This window comes from Giraffa tippelskirchi, chromosome 2 (assembly GCF_054371585.1).
Source record: "Giraffa tippelskirchi isolate mGirTip1 chromosome 2, T2T-mGirTip1v1.2.pri, whole genome shotgun sequence".
Lineage (NCBI taxonomy): Eukaryota > Metazoa > Chordata > Mammalia > Artiodactyla > Giraffidae > Giraffa > Giraffa tippelskirchi.
The window spans coordinates 82591766-82609325 of NC_137276.1; the positions used below are offsets into that span (position 1 = coordinate 82591766).

The 17560-nt window shown below is 37.9% G+C and overlaps 1 protein-coding gene across 2 annotated transcripts in view; it reads right to left on the reverse strand.

Moving 5' to 3' along the window:
- Window positions 1-17560, reverse strand: part of EDARADD (EDAR associated via death domain) — a 99200-nt gene that overhangs the window by 75559 nt on the left and 6081 nt on the right. For both annotated transcript variants that reach the window (XM_081569412.1, XM_081569411.1), the window contains exon 3: window positions 12127-12277. The gene's annotated coding sequence lies outside the window, so the exon portion shown is untranslated. The remainder of the gene's footprint in view (window positions 1-12126; window positions 12278-17560) is intronic.

Below are 17560 nucleotides of genomic sequence, written 5' to 3' on the forward strand. Positions count from 1 at the left end.
TTTGCTGTGAGGAGGGCAAATGAGCATTATCAGTGATCAACTAAAAATTGCACAGTCAGCACCTGAGAGCATAATTTCCTGTGTTTTGTACCCTGAGAATATAGAACACAGGCTTAAATTGGTGACTCTGGAATCTATAAAATCACCAATCACTTAAAAAATTAATTTAACATCTTATCATTTAGAATTTATTCTAAGCTAAAGCACAAAGGTGATCCAAGTGAGTCAGCTGAGAACTTTTAGAACTAATAAGCGAATCTAGCTCAGAGGAGAGAGAAATTTCCATAAATGGAACACCAACAGCTTTCCTGTACACCAATGATAACCAGCCGGGCAGGAATGATCTCATTTACAGCAGATAAGAAAGCTATAGAGTAACTAGGAACAAATTCATGACTGAAGAGATTTAGCATGCATGCAATGAATCTAAAGGTTCGATATAAACTGAATCACACTAACAAGACCTTTCCCTGGAACATGAACCTGATTGCAAATTCATATGGAAAGGTAAAGTCAAGATCACATTGAAAAAGAATAGCAAAGAGAGGGAATGTGCTTCAAAGATGACACGATCTTATATATCAATAATGAGTAACAGTAGATTAATGAAACCTGCTATATGATAGAGACAGTTAAATGGTGAAAAGATGGACAGTTCAAGAAACAGTATTAGGAGGATATTTTGCTATTTATAGGAACAATACAATTTGTATTCCTGCCTCACTGTATATACAAAAGTAAGATTCAACTAGATTAAATATCTCACTTTAAAACATTTTTAAAATTATTAAGAGAGAATATGTGAGAATCTCTTAATAACTTTTGTAACAGGAAAAGCTTTCTTTAAGGAGAAAAATCATAAGACATAAAATTCTGATAAGCCTGAACACATAAAATTCAAATTCTGTGCCATTAAGATAATAGAAAATCATAAAACAGGGTATAAACTCAGAGAAACTAATTATATAAGTAATGTTCTATTTTAAAATTATAAGATACAAAATAAAATGTAATTATAAAATATTTTATTTATAATTATAAAATAGAATATTATATAATATATAATGCCGTATATAAAATAAGATTATTATCTACATTTTTAAGCATTTATTCAAACAAATTAAAATACAATAAAAATTCAATGTAAGGTTAGGCAAAGACTAAACAGAAAATTCCTAGAAGAAACAAAAATGGTCAGTAAAACTATGAAAAGGGACTCAACTTTCTAAAAATAGAAATACAAAAGAAAACAATGATGAACTAGCAGGTTGGCATAAGCTTAAAAGGTTGCAATAGAAATTATTGGTAAGACTGTGGAGAAACAAGTCTCCATATGTTGTAGGAATTTAAATTCATACAATCACATTGGAGAGCAATTTGGCCTCTGTACATTCCCTAAAGGAACTCTTACACATGATGCAAGGACATGCATGAGATTGCTGGTTGTAGCATTGTTTGTAATAGCAAAGATCAGAAACAACCTAAATGTCCATCAACAGGAGAATGGATAAATACGATATAATCAGGCAATGGAATGTTTTACAGAAGTTACCAAAAATAAGCTTAATTTTTTAAAAAATGAAAACAACAAGTTGCAGAATGATGAGGGGTAGACACAAACCAATCTCTGTTTTCTATAACAACAGATAAAAATTTTTAAATGGATACATGTCAACTTTGCCTTACAGCCAAGATAGAGTAAGAGGGTGCAGATTTACCTTCTTGTCTGAAGCAATAACAACAGCAACAAAACAGACAAAATATATGAAACTACAGGATTTTAAGGCACTGCACATCAGACAAAGAAGGAAAGTGATCCCCAAGAGCTGGCATATAAACAAGGTGATTCCTAAGATTGCCACAGCTTACTGCCTTGAGAGAATTTCCAGGTTGCCGTGCAGAGAAAGGGAACCCAGGCAGAGCCCAATGAACTCCCTGATTTGAAGAGATGCAGCTAGAAGTCTGAGGAGACCAAGGCTGTCCTGTCTAACTCACAGGACAGAGTTCTATAGACTGCACAGAAAGATGCTGGGAGATCATGGCATGTCCCCCTGACCCCAAACTCAGGAAGGGACCATTAGAAGGAATATGTGAGAGGATTACAGGGAGCAGTACCTGGTGCTCACTCAGGGCCAGTAATGGTGCTGTTCATACCAGCGAGACTGAGAAAAATCCTTACATTTCATGGGCATTTGGTAGAGCGCACAGAAGAGTTTTGCCTCAGTAGTGGGGCAAAACTTAGTCCCTAGACTAAGCAAGCACTGTCTCAGTTCAGCTAACAGAGCTTAAAAGCAAGACCCAAAAGGATAAAACTTTTTTTAAAATTTTTTTAGTTGAAGGATAATTGCTTTACAGAATTTTGTGGATTTCTGTCATATATCAACAAGAATCAGCCATAGGTACACCCATGTCCCCTCCCTCCCGGACCTCCCTCCCATCTCCCTTCCCATCCCACCCTTCAGCCGGTCGCAGAGCCCCTGTTTGAGTTCCCTGAGTCACACAGCAAATTCCCATTGGCTATCTATTTTACATATGGTTTTGTAAATTTCTATGTTACTGTCTCCATACATCTCCCCTTCTCCCTCCTCTCCTGCCCCCGTCCATAGGTCTGTTCTCTATGTCTGTTTCTCCATTGCTGCCCTGAAAATAAATTCATCAATGCCTTCTCTTCAGATTCCATATATATGTGTCAGTATATATTCATTTTTTCTCTTTTAGACTTACTTCATTCTGTAAAATAGGCTCTAGTTTCATCTACCTCATTAGAACAGATTCAAATGTGTTCCTTTTTATGGCTGAGTAGTATTCCACTGTATATATGTACCACAGCTTCTTTGGTGATGGACAGGGAGGCCTGGTGTGCTGCAGTTCATGGGGTCGCAAAGAGTCGGACATGACTGAGTGACTGAAGTGAACTGAACTGAACAGCTTCTTTATCCGTTCAACTGTCAATAGACATCTAGGTTGCTTCCATGTTCTGCTGCTGCTGCTGCTAAGTCGCATCAGTCGTGTCCGACTCTGTGCGACCCCATAGACGGCAGCCCACCAGGCTCCCCTGTCCCTGGGATTCTCCAGGCAAGAATACTGGAGTGGGTTGCCAGTTCCTTCTCCAATGCATGAAAGTGAAAAGTGAAAGTGAAGTCACTCAGTCATGTCGGACTCCTAGTGACCCCATGGTCTGCAGCTATTGTATATAATCTCCCATGAACATTGGGATACATGTGTCTTTTTCAGTTTTGGTTTCTTCAGGGTATATGCCTAGGAGCAGGATTGCTGGGTCATGTGGTGGTTTTATTCCTAGCTTTTTAAGGAGTCTCCATACCATCCTCCATAGTGGCTGTATCAGTTTACATTCCCACCAGCAATGCAAGAGTGTTCCCATTTTTTTAAATTTTTTTAATCGAAGGATAATTGCTTTACAGCATTTTGTGGATTTCAGGATAAAACATTTTTCAAGTAACTTAGCTGCATCCCAGAGCTAAGTTACATTTCAAGTAACTTAGCTGCATGCTCAAGAAATACAGACCACAGAAACACAGGAACATCCAGTACCCATAAAGGTATGTGCATGATATCTGGAATACACAGATGGCCAGGTTTGTAAGAAGAAGGAAGATACAGGCTTATACCCAGAAGAAAAATTAGTCAATTGCAACAGACTCAAAATTGACACAGATGTTAGAATTCACAGAGAAGGACATTAGCACTTTTATCATAACTGTATTCTACAGGTTCAACAAGCTAATCAGAGATGTGGTGGTGCATAGAAAATATTAAAAACCCAAAATAGAACTTTCAGAGATTAAAGCTGAATACCTAAAATGAAGTATACACTGACTGGGATTAACAGCCGATAAGACATTGCAAAAGAAAAGATTAGTGACTTGTGTATGTGCTCAGCCAATAATTTGTGTCTGACTACTTGCAATCTCATGGACTGTAGCCTGCCAGGCTCCTCTGCCCATGGGATTTTTCAGGCAACAATACTGGAGTAGGTTGCTGCTTCTTCCTCCAAGGTATCTTTCTGACCCAGGTGTCAAACCTGTGTCTCCTGCGTTGACAAGCAGGTTCTTCACCACTGAGCTACCTGGGAACCCCTTAGTGACTTGAAGGCATAGCAACTGAAAGTATTGAAAATGAAACTCAGAGAGAAAAAATAATTTTCTAAAAAAGTGAAAATTTACTGTGGGACAGCTTCAAGTCACCTAGTAAATATGTAACTGAAATCCCTGAAATGGCAGGAAGAAGGGGGATCAAAAATGTTTAAAGAAATAATGGCTGAATGTTTCCCAAATTTGATGAAAACCTTAAACTAACAGATGGAAAAATCTCAGAGAATCCAAAGCCCCAGAAATATGAACATGACTTCACCAAGGCACAGCATAATCAACTTACTCAAAGATAAAGATAAGAGATAAAGACAAAGATAAAAATCTGAAAGCAGCCACAGGAAAAACAATATGCATTACAGAGAGACAAAAATAAGGATGACAACAGATCTCTCATCCATGCAACCCAGGAGACAGTGGAGCATCTTTAAATAATGGAAAGAAAAAACTGTCAATAGAAGTTTATACCCAGTAGAAATGTTTTTCAAAGATGAAGACAAAATAAACTTTTTCAGACATACAAAAGTTAAGTTAGTTTATCTCTGGCAGACCTGCATTACAGAAATTGTTAAAGAAAATCCCTCAGGCACACAGAATGGCACTAGATGGGAATTTGGATCTATGCAAAGAGTGAAGAGCACCAGAAGTGATGAATATATGGTTAATAAGAAAAGGAGTTTCTTTCTCATTAAGAGTATTTAAAGGCTCATAAATTTTTAAGGCAAAAAAGTAACAATGTATGTGGAATTTATACCATGTGTAGAGGTAAAATTAATACCAACAATGGCTCAGAAACCTGGAAGAGATAGGTAGAAATATTTTCTTCTAAGGTTCTTAGACAGAATTGTTATATCATTTAAAGATATATTGTGCAAACTAGTACAGTCACTATGGAGAACAGTGTGGAGATTCCTTAAAAAACTGGAAATAGAACTGCCATGTGACCCAGCAATCCCACTAGTTGGCATACACACCGAGGAAACCAGAATTGAAAGAGACATGTGTACCCCATTGTTCATCGCAACACTGTTTATAATAGCCAGGACATGGAAGCAACCTAGATGTCCATCAGCAGACAAATGGATAAGAAAGCGGTGGTACATATACACAATGGAATATTACTCAGCCATTAAAAAGAATACATTCGAATCAGTTCTAATGAGGTGGATGAAACTGGAGCTTATTATACAGAGTGAAGTAAGCCAGAAAGAAAAACACCAATACAGTATACTAATGCATATATATGGAATTTAGAAAGATGGTAATGATAACCCTATATGCAAGACAGCAAAATAGACCCAGATGTATAGAACAGTCTTTTGGACGCTGTGGGAGAGGGCGAGGGTGGGATGATTTGGGAGAATGGCATTGAAACATGTATATTATCATATGTGAAACAAATCGCCAGTCCAGGTTCGATGCATGAGACAGGGTGCTCGGGGCTGGTGCACTGGGATGACCCAGAGGGATGGGATGGGGAGGGAGACGGGAGGGGGGTTCAGGATGGGGAACACATGTACATCCGTGGCAGATTCATATCAATGTATGGCAAAACCACTACAATGTTGTAAAGTAATTAGTCTCCAATTAAAAGAAATAAATTTATATTTAAAAAAATAAAATAATCCAGAGGGCAGGAGGAACAGGTGGAGTTATGAATGAAATAAGATTGGATATGTACAGATAACTATTGACATTGAAAGGACATGAGGGTTTGTCATACTATTTTCTCTGCTTTTATATATGTCTGCAATTTTCCAGAATAAAAATTATAAATGATAAATAAATAAACAAAAATAAAGATATACTGTGACATGTTCAAGATGTACATAATAAACTCTAAAGCAACCACCAAAATAACACAGATAAGATTTATGGCTAATAAAGCCAATAAAGGAGGTAAAATGAAGTCAGATATAATATAGTTTTGCAGTTTCCTAAAAATGAAATATACAGCTACTATATGATCCACTACTATATGATCCAGTTATTCCACCTTTAGTTATTCACCTAAGGGTAATTAAAGCATATTTAAAAGAGGTGTTCATAAATATAAAAGCTAACTGTAAAATGTCTAGAATAAAGCAGAAGAAATTTTTGTGGCTTTGGGTTAAGCAAAGATTTCTTAAGTACAACACCAAAAATACAACATCAATTAAAAAATTGAAATATTGAGCTTCATCCATTTCAGAATTTTTGCTTTTCTATAGAAACTTAGAATAATGCAAAGACCAGCAACTTCTGGGAGAAAATATTTTCAAGAATGTATTTGACAAAGGACTTTTATTCAAAAATAAAAAGAACCCTCAACACATAAGGAAACATACAACCCAAAAACAACAAAAGAAACTGGACAAAACTTACAAAGAAATACTTCACCAAAGAAGATGGCAAATCAGTACATGAATAGAGGGTCACATCACTAGTCTTTTGAGAACTTCTAATTAAAACCATAATGAGATACTACTTAACACTTGTTAGAATGGCTAAAATTTAAAAGACTGACCATATCATGTGGTGGCAAGGATGTGGAGAAACTGGAACCATCCTACCCTAATGGCTGCCATGTTAAGGGGTACTATCTCTTCAGAAAACCATCTGGCAGTTTCTTAAAATTTTACATATACACCTACCACATGATCTTGCTGTTCCATATATGATACTTACCCACGTTTTTAAGAAGCACATGTCTAGACAACAACTTGAACACAAATGTTTACTGCAGCTTTATTTGTAACAGCTCTAAACTGGAAACAACTCAAATGTTCATTAACAAGTGAATGGGTAAAAATATTGAGGCTTATCTTTATAATGAAATATGTATGTGCATGCTCAACTCTTTGTGATCCCATGGACTGTAGCCCACTAGGCTCCCCTGTCCATTGAATTTTCCAGGCAAGAATACTGGAGTGGGTTGCCATTTCATACTCCAGGGGATCTTCCAGACCCAGGGACTGAACCCAAATCTCTAGCATCTCCTGCATTGGCAGGGTGATTCTTTACCACTAGTGCCACCATAATGAAATACTATTCAGCAATAAAAGGAGTGGACTCTTGATACACATAACAACATGGATGCACCTTCAAATGGTTATGCTCAGTGAGAGAGGCCAGGGAAAAAAAAGAAAAGAGTACATACTGTATGACTCCATTTATATAAACCTACTGAAATTCAAGCTATCTATAGTGACAGAAAGCTGAACAATGGGTTCCTGGGCCTGAGGATGGGAAGGAAGAATAGATTACAAAGGAAAATGAGTCAACTTTGGGCATGATGGATATGCTTACAACATGGTATTTGTGGTGATGGTTTCATAGGTATATGCATATGTCAAAACTTATAAAATTGTATATTTGAAATTTGTGCACTTGATTATCTGGCAATTATTCCTCAGTAAAGCTGGTTTTTATTTGAAGAATGGATATGTGTCAAACTCATAACAATGGCTGATAATGACTGTATCTGGGCAACAGGAAAATGACCAGGAATGAGAAAAAGTAATACTTAAAAGGAGATTTTAGCTTTGCTTGTAATGTTCTAATTTTATAGTATAAATATTAATTTATGTATACCTCATTTAATTAAAAATTTTAAATAGAAAATTTGGAAATGATTTTCATAAAGGTGCCTGCTTAACAAAATCAATTTTGATCCAAGGGAATGCTCAGTTACTTCAGTCGTTTCTGACTCTTTGCGACCTTATGGACTGTAACCTGCCAGACTCCTCTGTCCATGGGATTCTCCAGGCAAGAATACCGGAGTGGGTTGCCATGTCCTCCTCTAGGGAATCTTCCTGACCCAGGGAAACCTGGGTTTCCTCAAATCCACATCTCTTACTTCTTCTGCATTAGCAGGCAGGTTCCTTACTACTAGCACCACCTGGAAAGCCCCCTGATACTCTTGTCCCTCCACACGTTGTTTCACAGGCTGATCTATTTGCTAAGCTTCAGTCACCTAAAAGGTTTTCATTCTTCTCATTTTCCAGACTATGAAATGTTCAAATAAATAAGTAATAGTTGATTTTTTTTATCCATTTTACAGAATAAGTGGTGGTTAGCATATTTGACTTGAGACTTTTCCTTCCTACAATTACACCATTGGCATTTTGTTCCTTTGTGTTATATTATTTTGATCCCTTTTTAAAGGCAAACAGTTTTATGCTATTACCAACTAGTTTTATCCAACCAGGTTTTTCTCTGGGGAACATGGGAACATTGTGAAAGGAGGAAAAACTGAAGAGGAGCCAGGAGATGGAAGTTCATAGAGAGGGAAGGCAGGGGGCACCAAAGGCAAACACAAGTGCAGAGGACCTATGTGTGAATTACCACAACCAACGGCTGTGACATAGCATTTTCAGTGGAAAAAAACAGTACTTCTTCATCAGTAAATTACATTGGGCACCATCAGCATGAAGAGAGGTTTCAATCAGTTAAAACAGAAGGGGAAATTTAGGTTGCACATTACAGAATAGAATTTCTCGTAGGTTAATAGAAATGGATGGATCTTACTTGCATCTTGGAGATGCCCATCACCTGTAATTTAATAAAAGCTCTCTCAGTTTCACACCTTCTCATTTCTTTTGTAGAGAGAGGGGATTGTACCATTAGTTGTTTCAACAGGCAACTTCTTGTGATGTTCAGTGATTTTTCATTTTAATTCATGCAACTGCTGAAAGAGACCAGTACCCATCTCTCTCCACGCCCACCCCCCTTCCCCCCACCACAAAGGATCCAATCGATTATGAATACTTTAGTCATTTTCAAAAAATAGAGTTTGGGATTGAGGATTATGGATGTGAATTTTGAATCTAAGAAGAAAATTATACAAAAAAGTAATTTTCAGTGAAGGAAGATAATCATTTCAGCTGAAGTATAAAAAACAGATAAAGGAAAATAGTAGCACCTAAATGTTTAATGATAAGAGAGTGGTTGAATTATGATACATCAATGATGACCACAAAAGTAGGTCAACACAACAATAAAATAGTTATTTTGCTTTCAATTATGTAAAACTTTATAATGGCAAGCATGTAAGGAACTTGGAAGTCACCACTCCTTCCTAACAGAAAGTTCAACAAACTGAAACATCAACAATTATTCTCTGATTGATCAAAGGAGTGATGTCACGGAGAAACTGGAGAGACCAATGGGTCAATATAGAGAATCACAATTTATCAGAACAGAAGCACACACGCATACACCTCCATAAGCTAGTACCAGGGTAGGAAAACCTGAACCACAAATGACAAAAATCCTGAAGGTCTCAGTGTAGACCAGCCGGAGAGATAAAAACTCTGGGGGGGGGGGGTCAGGGGGCACATTTATGAGTTTTACCTCCAAGATTTTTTTTTCTTTTTGCTGCACTTCACAGCTTGCAGGAACTTAGTTCCCCCATCAGGGATTGAAACCAGAGCCTCGGCAGTGAGGGTACCGAGTCCTAACCACCGGACCACCAGGGAGTTACCCTACCTTCAGGATTTCAGCCAGGTTCTTACGGTGAATATAAGCAGGAGAAGCAGGAAAAGGAATGATTTGAGATACCTAGACTGAGTGAGTGAAAGTCACTCAGTCGTGTCTGACTCTTTGCGACCTTGTGGACTATACAATCCATGGAATTCTCCAGGCCAGAATACTGGAGTGGGTAGCCGTTCCCTTCTCCAGGGGATCTTCCCAACCCAGGGATCAAACGCAAGTCTCCTGCATTGAGGGTGGATTCTTTACCAGCTGAGCCACCAGGGAAGCCTTGAGCATTCTGTTTTTAGCAAGACCTGCCCTCCAGAGATGGAGAAGGCAATGGCACCCCACTCCAGTACTCTTGCCTGGAAAATCCCATGGACGGAGGAGCCTGGTAGGCTACAGCCCATGGGGTCGCTAAGAGTCAGACACGACTGAGCAACTTCACTTTCACTTTTCCCTTTCATGCACTGGAGAAGGAAATGGCAACCCACTCCAGTATTCTTGCCTGGAGAATCCCAGGGACGGCAGAGCCTGGTGGGCTGCCGTCTATGGGGTCGCACAGAGTCGGACACGACTGAAGCGACTTAGCAGCAGCAGCCCTCCAGAAAAACTATTCTACCAAAGCCTAAACTACTTGGGTTTTGTAAGAGCCTTACCAGCCTGGGAGAAGAAAATGCCCAAGTCAGGCTGCCTCTAACCTTCCACATGAGGGAAAGGCCAAACTATCAACAAAATCTACCAGAGCTGCTTCTTGGTATCAAAATCTTAATGATGGGAGGCTATATGACCTAAGCATGATGACGATGACAATACCTAAGAAATTAACTAGCAAATCTTTTTGCTTATAAAATGAGTGATAATTTTTAATTATCATTTCATTAAAGAGGCATATCCCTTTACCTCAAAAAACTTACATATTCTTGGGAAGATATATACAGATAGTGAAATGAAAATATATAGAGCTGGATAGATTGTCAAATGATTGATACAGACAGTAAGTGCTATAAAAAGTTTAGAGAAAATAGAAATATGACAGAAAGAGATCCTTTTGAGTTGTAAAGTTCACAAAACTAACAAAAATATTGTTAGCCCTTGAACGAATGGGAGCTGGGGTGAGGCAGGTGGGAGCAAATATACAGACGAGAATACAGTGTGGATCATCATATAGTGAGAAATCAAACAATGAGGGCAGATGCCTATTAAAGTAAAGGTTCTTGGAAAAATAAAAAAATAAAAATAAAGTAAAGGTTCTTGGGACTTCCCTGGTGGTCCAGTGGCTAAGATTCTGCACTCCCAATGTGGGGGGCCGGGGTTTGATGCCTGGTCAAGGAACTAGATTCCACATGTCGCAACCAAAGAGTTTCCATGCTGCACTTAAGAGGTCCCACATGCCACCATGAGATCAAAGATCCTGCCTGCTGCAACTAGGACCTAGCACAGCCAAACAAATAAATACTTGTAAAAATTAATAATAAAGTAAAGTTTCTTATAGGAGGTAAGAAAGGAGTGGAAGGAGTGGAAGGGTCTGAGAAAGACTTTAAATGTCAGCTGGAGACTTGTTTGTCTTTTTGAAGATGGTAAGTATTATGGGTTACATGATAAAGTTTTAATGTGACAAATTAATTTTGTTTGGATTATGAATGCTTTATAATTAAAATTCTATGTCTGGAAAAATATCTTTCAAAAATGAAAATGAAATAAACACATTTTCAGTCATACAAAAAGTTGAAAGAAATCAGTAGCAAGAGACCCATACTCTAAGAAATGTTAAAAGACATCCTTTAGATAGAAGGAAAGCAATTATGGTTGGAAATTTAGATCTATACAAAGAATGAAAATTAGTGGAAATGACAACTCCGTGGGTAAATATATAAAATCTTTTCCTTATGATTTAAATCCTTTACAAATATAATTGGCTGTTAAATAAAATTTACAACAATGTATTATGATAATGGTGGCACAGTGGTAAAGAATCCACTTGACAATGCAGGAGACACAGGAGGCATGGGTTCGGTCCCTGGGTTGGGAAGTTCCCCTGGAGAAGGAAATGGCAACCCACTCTTGCCTGGGAAATCCCATGGACAAAGGAGCCTGACGGGCTACAGTCCATGGGGTTGCAAAAGAGTCAGACATGACTGAGCAACTGAGCACATTATGATAATACAATGTACATATATGGATAAGTAAAATAAATGACAACAATGTCTCTCATCATGTAGGCCAGGAGGAAAGTGGAAATATATTACTATAAAATATACTGTGCATAAAATGGTATATTACTTGAAGGAAAACTGTGGTCAGTTAAAGCAAGCAGAATATCAGCAACAATACAGTAGACTGGAACAACACTATTTACCATCTTCACCTAATTGACATTTATAGAACACTTCACTTCCTAACAGCAGAACACACATTCCTCTCAAATCCACACAAAATATTTTCCCAAATGGATCATATTGTGTACCATAAAATACATTTAAAAAGATTCAAGTCACATGAAGCAGATTCTTTGACAACAATTAGATTAAGTTACAAATCCAAAACAAAACATCAGGCTTACCTGGTGGCTCAGTGGTAAAGAATCTGCCTGCCTATGCAGCAGGGAAACTCAGGTTCAATCCCTGGGTCAGGAATATTCCTTGGAGAAGGAAATGGCAACCCACTCCAGTATTCTTGCCTGGAAAATCCCATGGACAAAGGAGCCTGGCGGGCTACAATCCATAGGGTAGCAAAAGAGTCAGACATGATTAAAAAACAACAAAGATGTCACTGGAAAGTCGCCAAATAATTAGACATTAAAGAACACACTCCTAAATAACCTAAGGTACAAAAGAGACATCAAAAGGGGAAAATTAAAACATTTTGAACTAAGTTAAATTGAAAATATAACATATCAAAATTTATGGGATGCCATTAAAGCAGTTTTTAGGGAGAAATTTATATAACTAACACCTAAATCAGAAAAGAAGAATGTCTCAAATCTATGACTTTATTTTAAGAACCAGAAAAAAGGAGCAAATAAAATAAGTAAGCAGAAAAAGGAAATAATAAAGATTGGAATGGAAATTAATGAAAGAGAAAAGAAAAACAAAAGAGAAAATCAACGAAACCAAAAGCTGGTTCTTTGAGAAGATCAATAAAATTGATAAACCTGTAGGCTGGAAAAATTATCTTCTCTCTGAAGATATAAATTGCCAATATCAGGAATGACAGAAGTGACATCATTACAGATTCCACATATAGTAAAAGGAAAATGTGAATAATTTTATGCCAATAAATTCAACAATTTAAATGGCTCAGAGCCATTTATTAACTCACTTTTAAAAATGAAAAATAAATTCCTGTGTGTTAACATAAATAATATATATTTTGCAAAAAACAACTACTTTTTTCCAAAACAAAAGAAGCGTAGCAATGTTTTCAAATCTTCTGCCTGGCTTAAGACACCATGATTCTTGTATTTGCCTCTGTATTTAATCTCTTATGATATGTTTCAATGTAAATGTATGAGGAAAACCCAGCCTCACATAGATGTATGGTAGCAAAAGGAAGGGTTATTTTAATTGTATTCTAAAACAATTTTGAATACTCTTTTTTGATACCAGATCAGAACTTGTAAAAAGAAGCCTATGTTTAGTAATTAATGTTACAGTATCTTATTTTAGTTGGGAATGACCTAGATATTTAATAAACTTCTACCATTTAGCTTAATATAGTAAACTCTAAAATTTCAAGTTATCAAAATCTGGAGAGATGATTTTTTAATTTTTATTTTTGGCCACGTGGCTTGTGGGATTGTAGTTCCCCAGCTAGGAATTGAACACAGGGCCCTGGCAATGAGAGCACTGAGTCCTAATCTCTGGATCCCCACGGAATTCCCTGGAGAGACTATTTTTAAGTAGATATTCCTAAAACATAATTATTCCTAAACAGTTTACCTAAAAGGTTTTATGTCATTTATATTAACTTACTTATAAAAATTTCATTATACCAAGTTTGTTCCTTTTTTTAATGACCAATCATTTTTTTTATTGTAGTAAACTACAAGTAACATTAAATTTACCATTATAACCATTTTTAAGTGTACAATTCAACGGTACATTCATATTGATGTGTAATCACTACTACCATTCATCTACAGAAGACTTTTCATCTTGCAAAATTGAAATTCTACGCTCATTAAACAATAACTCTTTATTCTCTCCTCCCTCCAGCCCCTGGCAACCACCATATTGATACTTTATGCCTCATGATCTTGACTGTAAGATCTTGACTCTAAGTGACTCTGTAAGTTTCTCATATAAGTAGAATCATACAAGTACTTGTCTTTTTTGTAACTAGCTTATTTCACTTAGTATAATGTCCTCAAGGTTTACTCAAGTTGTAATATATGTCATAATTTCATTCTTTAAAGGGGTGAATAATATTCCATTGTATGTATACACACATTTTGTGTTTCCATTCACCTATATAAGTTATTTTTCTAGCTGACAAATTTTGCAACAGATATGCTGCTGCTGCTAAGTTGCTTCAGTCGTGTCCGACTCTGTGCGACCCCATAGATGGCAGCCCACCAGGCTCCACCGTCCCTGGGATTCTCCAGGCAAGAATACTGGAGTGGGTTGCCATTTCCTTCTCCAGTGCATGAAAGGGAAAAGTGAAAGTGAAGTCGCTCAGTCGTGTCCGACTCTTAGCGACCCCATGGACTGCAGCCTAACAGGCCCCTCTGTCCATGGGATTTTCCAGGCAAGAGTACTGGAGTGGGGTGCCATTGCCTTCTCCGTTGCAACAGATATAATAAGATCTTATTTGGCTTCTAGAACCTAAAAGTATTATGCTTAATGTCTGTAATAATTAAACCAACAAACTTAAACTAACTTTATTACTGAACATGGCCCCGTCCATCAGAACAAGACCAAGTTTCCCCCTCAGTCAGTCTTTCCCATCAGAAAGTTTCCATAAGACTCTTATCCTTATCCATCAGAGGGCAGACAGAATGAAAACTACAATCACAGAAAACTAACCAAACTGATCATATGGACCACAGCCTTGTCTAGCTCAACAAAACAATGAGCCATGCCATGTAGGGCCACTCAAGACGGATAGGTCATGGCAGAGAGTTCTGACAAAACGTGGTCACTGGAGAAGGGAATGGCAAACTGCTACATTATCATTGCCTTGAGAACACCATGAACAGTATGAAAAGGCAAAAAGATATGACACTGAAAGATGAACTCCCCAGATCGGTAGGTGTCCAATATGCTACTGCAGAATGGTAGAGAAATAACTACAGAAAAAATGAAGAGACAGAGCCAAAGCAAAAACAACGCCAAGCTGTGGATGTGACAGGTGATGGAAGTAAAGTCCGATGCTGTAAAGAGCAATATTGCAAAGGAACCTCAAATGTTAGGTCCATGAATCAAGGCAGATTGGAAGTGGTCGAACAAGAGATGGCAAGAGTGAACATAGACATTTTAGGAATCAGTGAACTAAAATAGACTGGAATGGATGAATTTAACTCAGATGACTATTATATCTACTACTGAGGGCAAGAATCCCTTAGAAGAAATGGAGTAGCCATCATAGTCAACAAAAGAGTCTGAAATGCAGTACTTGGGTGCAATCTCAAAAATGACAGAATGATCTCTGTTCGTTTCCAAGGCAAACCATTCAATATCACAGTAATCTAAGTCTATGCCCTGACCAGTAATGCTGAAGAAGCTGAAGTTGAACAGTTCTATGAAGATCTACAAGACCTTCTAGAACTAACACCCAAAAAAGATTTCCTCTTCATTATAGGGGACTGGAATGCAAAAGTAGGAAGTCAAGAAACACCTGGAGTAATAGGCAAATTTGGCCTTGGAGTACAAAATGAAGCAGGCAAAGGCTAACAGAGTTTTGCCAAGAGAACGCACTGGTCATAGCAAACACCCACTTCCAACAACACAAGAGAAGACTCTACACAAGGACATTACCAGACAGTCAACACCGAAATCAGATTGATTATATTCTTTGCAGCCAAAGGTGGAGAAGCTCTATATAGTCAGCAAAAACGAGACCGGGAGTTGACTGTGGCTCAGGTCATGAACTTCTTATTACCAAATGCAGACTTAAACTGAAGAAAGTAGGGAAAACCACTAGACCATTCAGGTATGACCTAAATCAAATTCCTTATAATTATACAGTGGAAATGACAATAGATTCAAGGGATTAGATCTGATAGAGTGCCTGAAGAACTATGGATGGAGGTTTGTGACATTGTACAGGAGGCAGTGATCAAGACCATCCCCAAGAAAAAGAAATGCAAAAAAGCAAAATGGTTGTCTGAAGAGGCCTAGAAATAGCTGAGAAAAGAAGAGAAGTGAAAAGCAAAGCAAAGGAGAAAAGGAAATGCATAACCATTTGAATGCAGAGTTCCAAAGAATAGCACAGAGAGATAAGGAAGACTTCCTCAGTGATCAGTGCAAAGAAACAGAGGAAAACAATAGAATGGGAAAGACTAGAGATCTCTTCAAGAAAATTAGAGATACCAGGGAACATTTCAAGCAAAGATGGGCACAATAAAGGACAGAAATGGTACAGACCTAACAGAGGCAGAAGATATTAAGAAAAGGTGGCAAGAATACACAGAACTATACCAAAAAGATCTTCATGACCCAGATAACCACAATGGTGTGATCACTCACCAAGAGCCAGACATCCTGGAATGTGAAGTCAAGTGGGCCTTAGGAAGCATCACTACGAACAAAGCTAGTGGAGGTGATGGAATTCCAGTTGAGCTATTTTAAATCCTAAAAGATGATGCTGTGAAAGTGCTGCACTCAATATGCTAGCAAATCTGGAAAACTCAACAGTGTCCACAAGACTGGAAAAGGTCAGTTTTCCATCCAATCTGAAAGAAAGGCAATGCCAAAGAATGCTCAAACTACTGCACAATTGCACTCATCTCACATGCTAGCAAAGTAATGCTCAAAATTCTCCAAGCCAGGCTTCAACAGTAGATGAAGTGAGAACTTCCAGATGTTCAAGCTGGATTTAGAAAAGGCAGAGGGACCAGAGATCAAATGACCAACATCAGCTGGATCATTGAAAAAGCAAGAGAGTTCCAGAAAAACATCTACTTCTGCTTTATTGACTATGCCAGTGCCTTTGACTGTGTGGATCACAACAAACTGTGGAAAATTCTGAAAGAAATGGGAATACCAGACCACCTTACCTGCCTCCTGAGAAATTTGTATGCAGGTCAAGAAGCAACAGTTAGAATTGGACATGGAACAGACTGGTTCCAAATCAGTAAAGGAGTACGTCAAGGCTGTATGTTGTCATCCTGCTTATTTAACTTCTATGCAGAATACATCATGCAAAATGCTAGCTGGATGAAGCACAAGCTGGAATCAAGATTGCTGGGAGAAATATCAACCTCAGATACACACTCTTATGACACCACTCTTATGGCAGAAAGGGAAGAGGAACTGAAGAGCCTCTTGTTGAAAGTGAAACAGGAGAGTGAAAAAGTTGGCTTAAAACTCAACATTCAGAAAACTAAGATCATGGCATCCAGTCCCATCACTTCATGAAAAACAGATGTGGAAACAATGGAAACAGTGAGAGACTTTATTTTTTGAGGCTCCAAAATCATTGCTGACAGTGACTGCAGCCATGAAATTAAAAGACGCTCGCTCCTTGGAAGAAAAACTGTGACCAACCTAGACAGCATATTAAAAAGCAGAGACATAACTTTACCATCAAAACCCATCTAGTCAAAGCTATGGTTTTTCCAATAGTCATGTATGGATGTGAGAATTGGACTATAAAGAAAGGTGAGCCCCAAAGAATTGATGCTTTTGAACTGTGGTGTTGGAGAAGACTCTTGAGAGTCCCTTGGACTGCAAGGAGATCAAACCAGTCAATCCTAAAGGAAATCAGTCCTAAATATTCATTGGAAGGACTGAGGTTGAAGCTGAAACTCCAATACTTTGGCCACCTGATGTGAA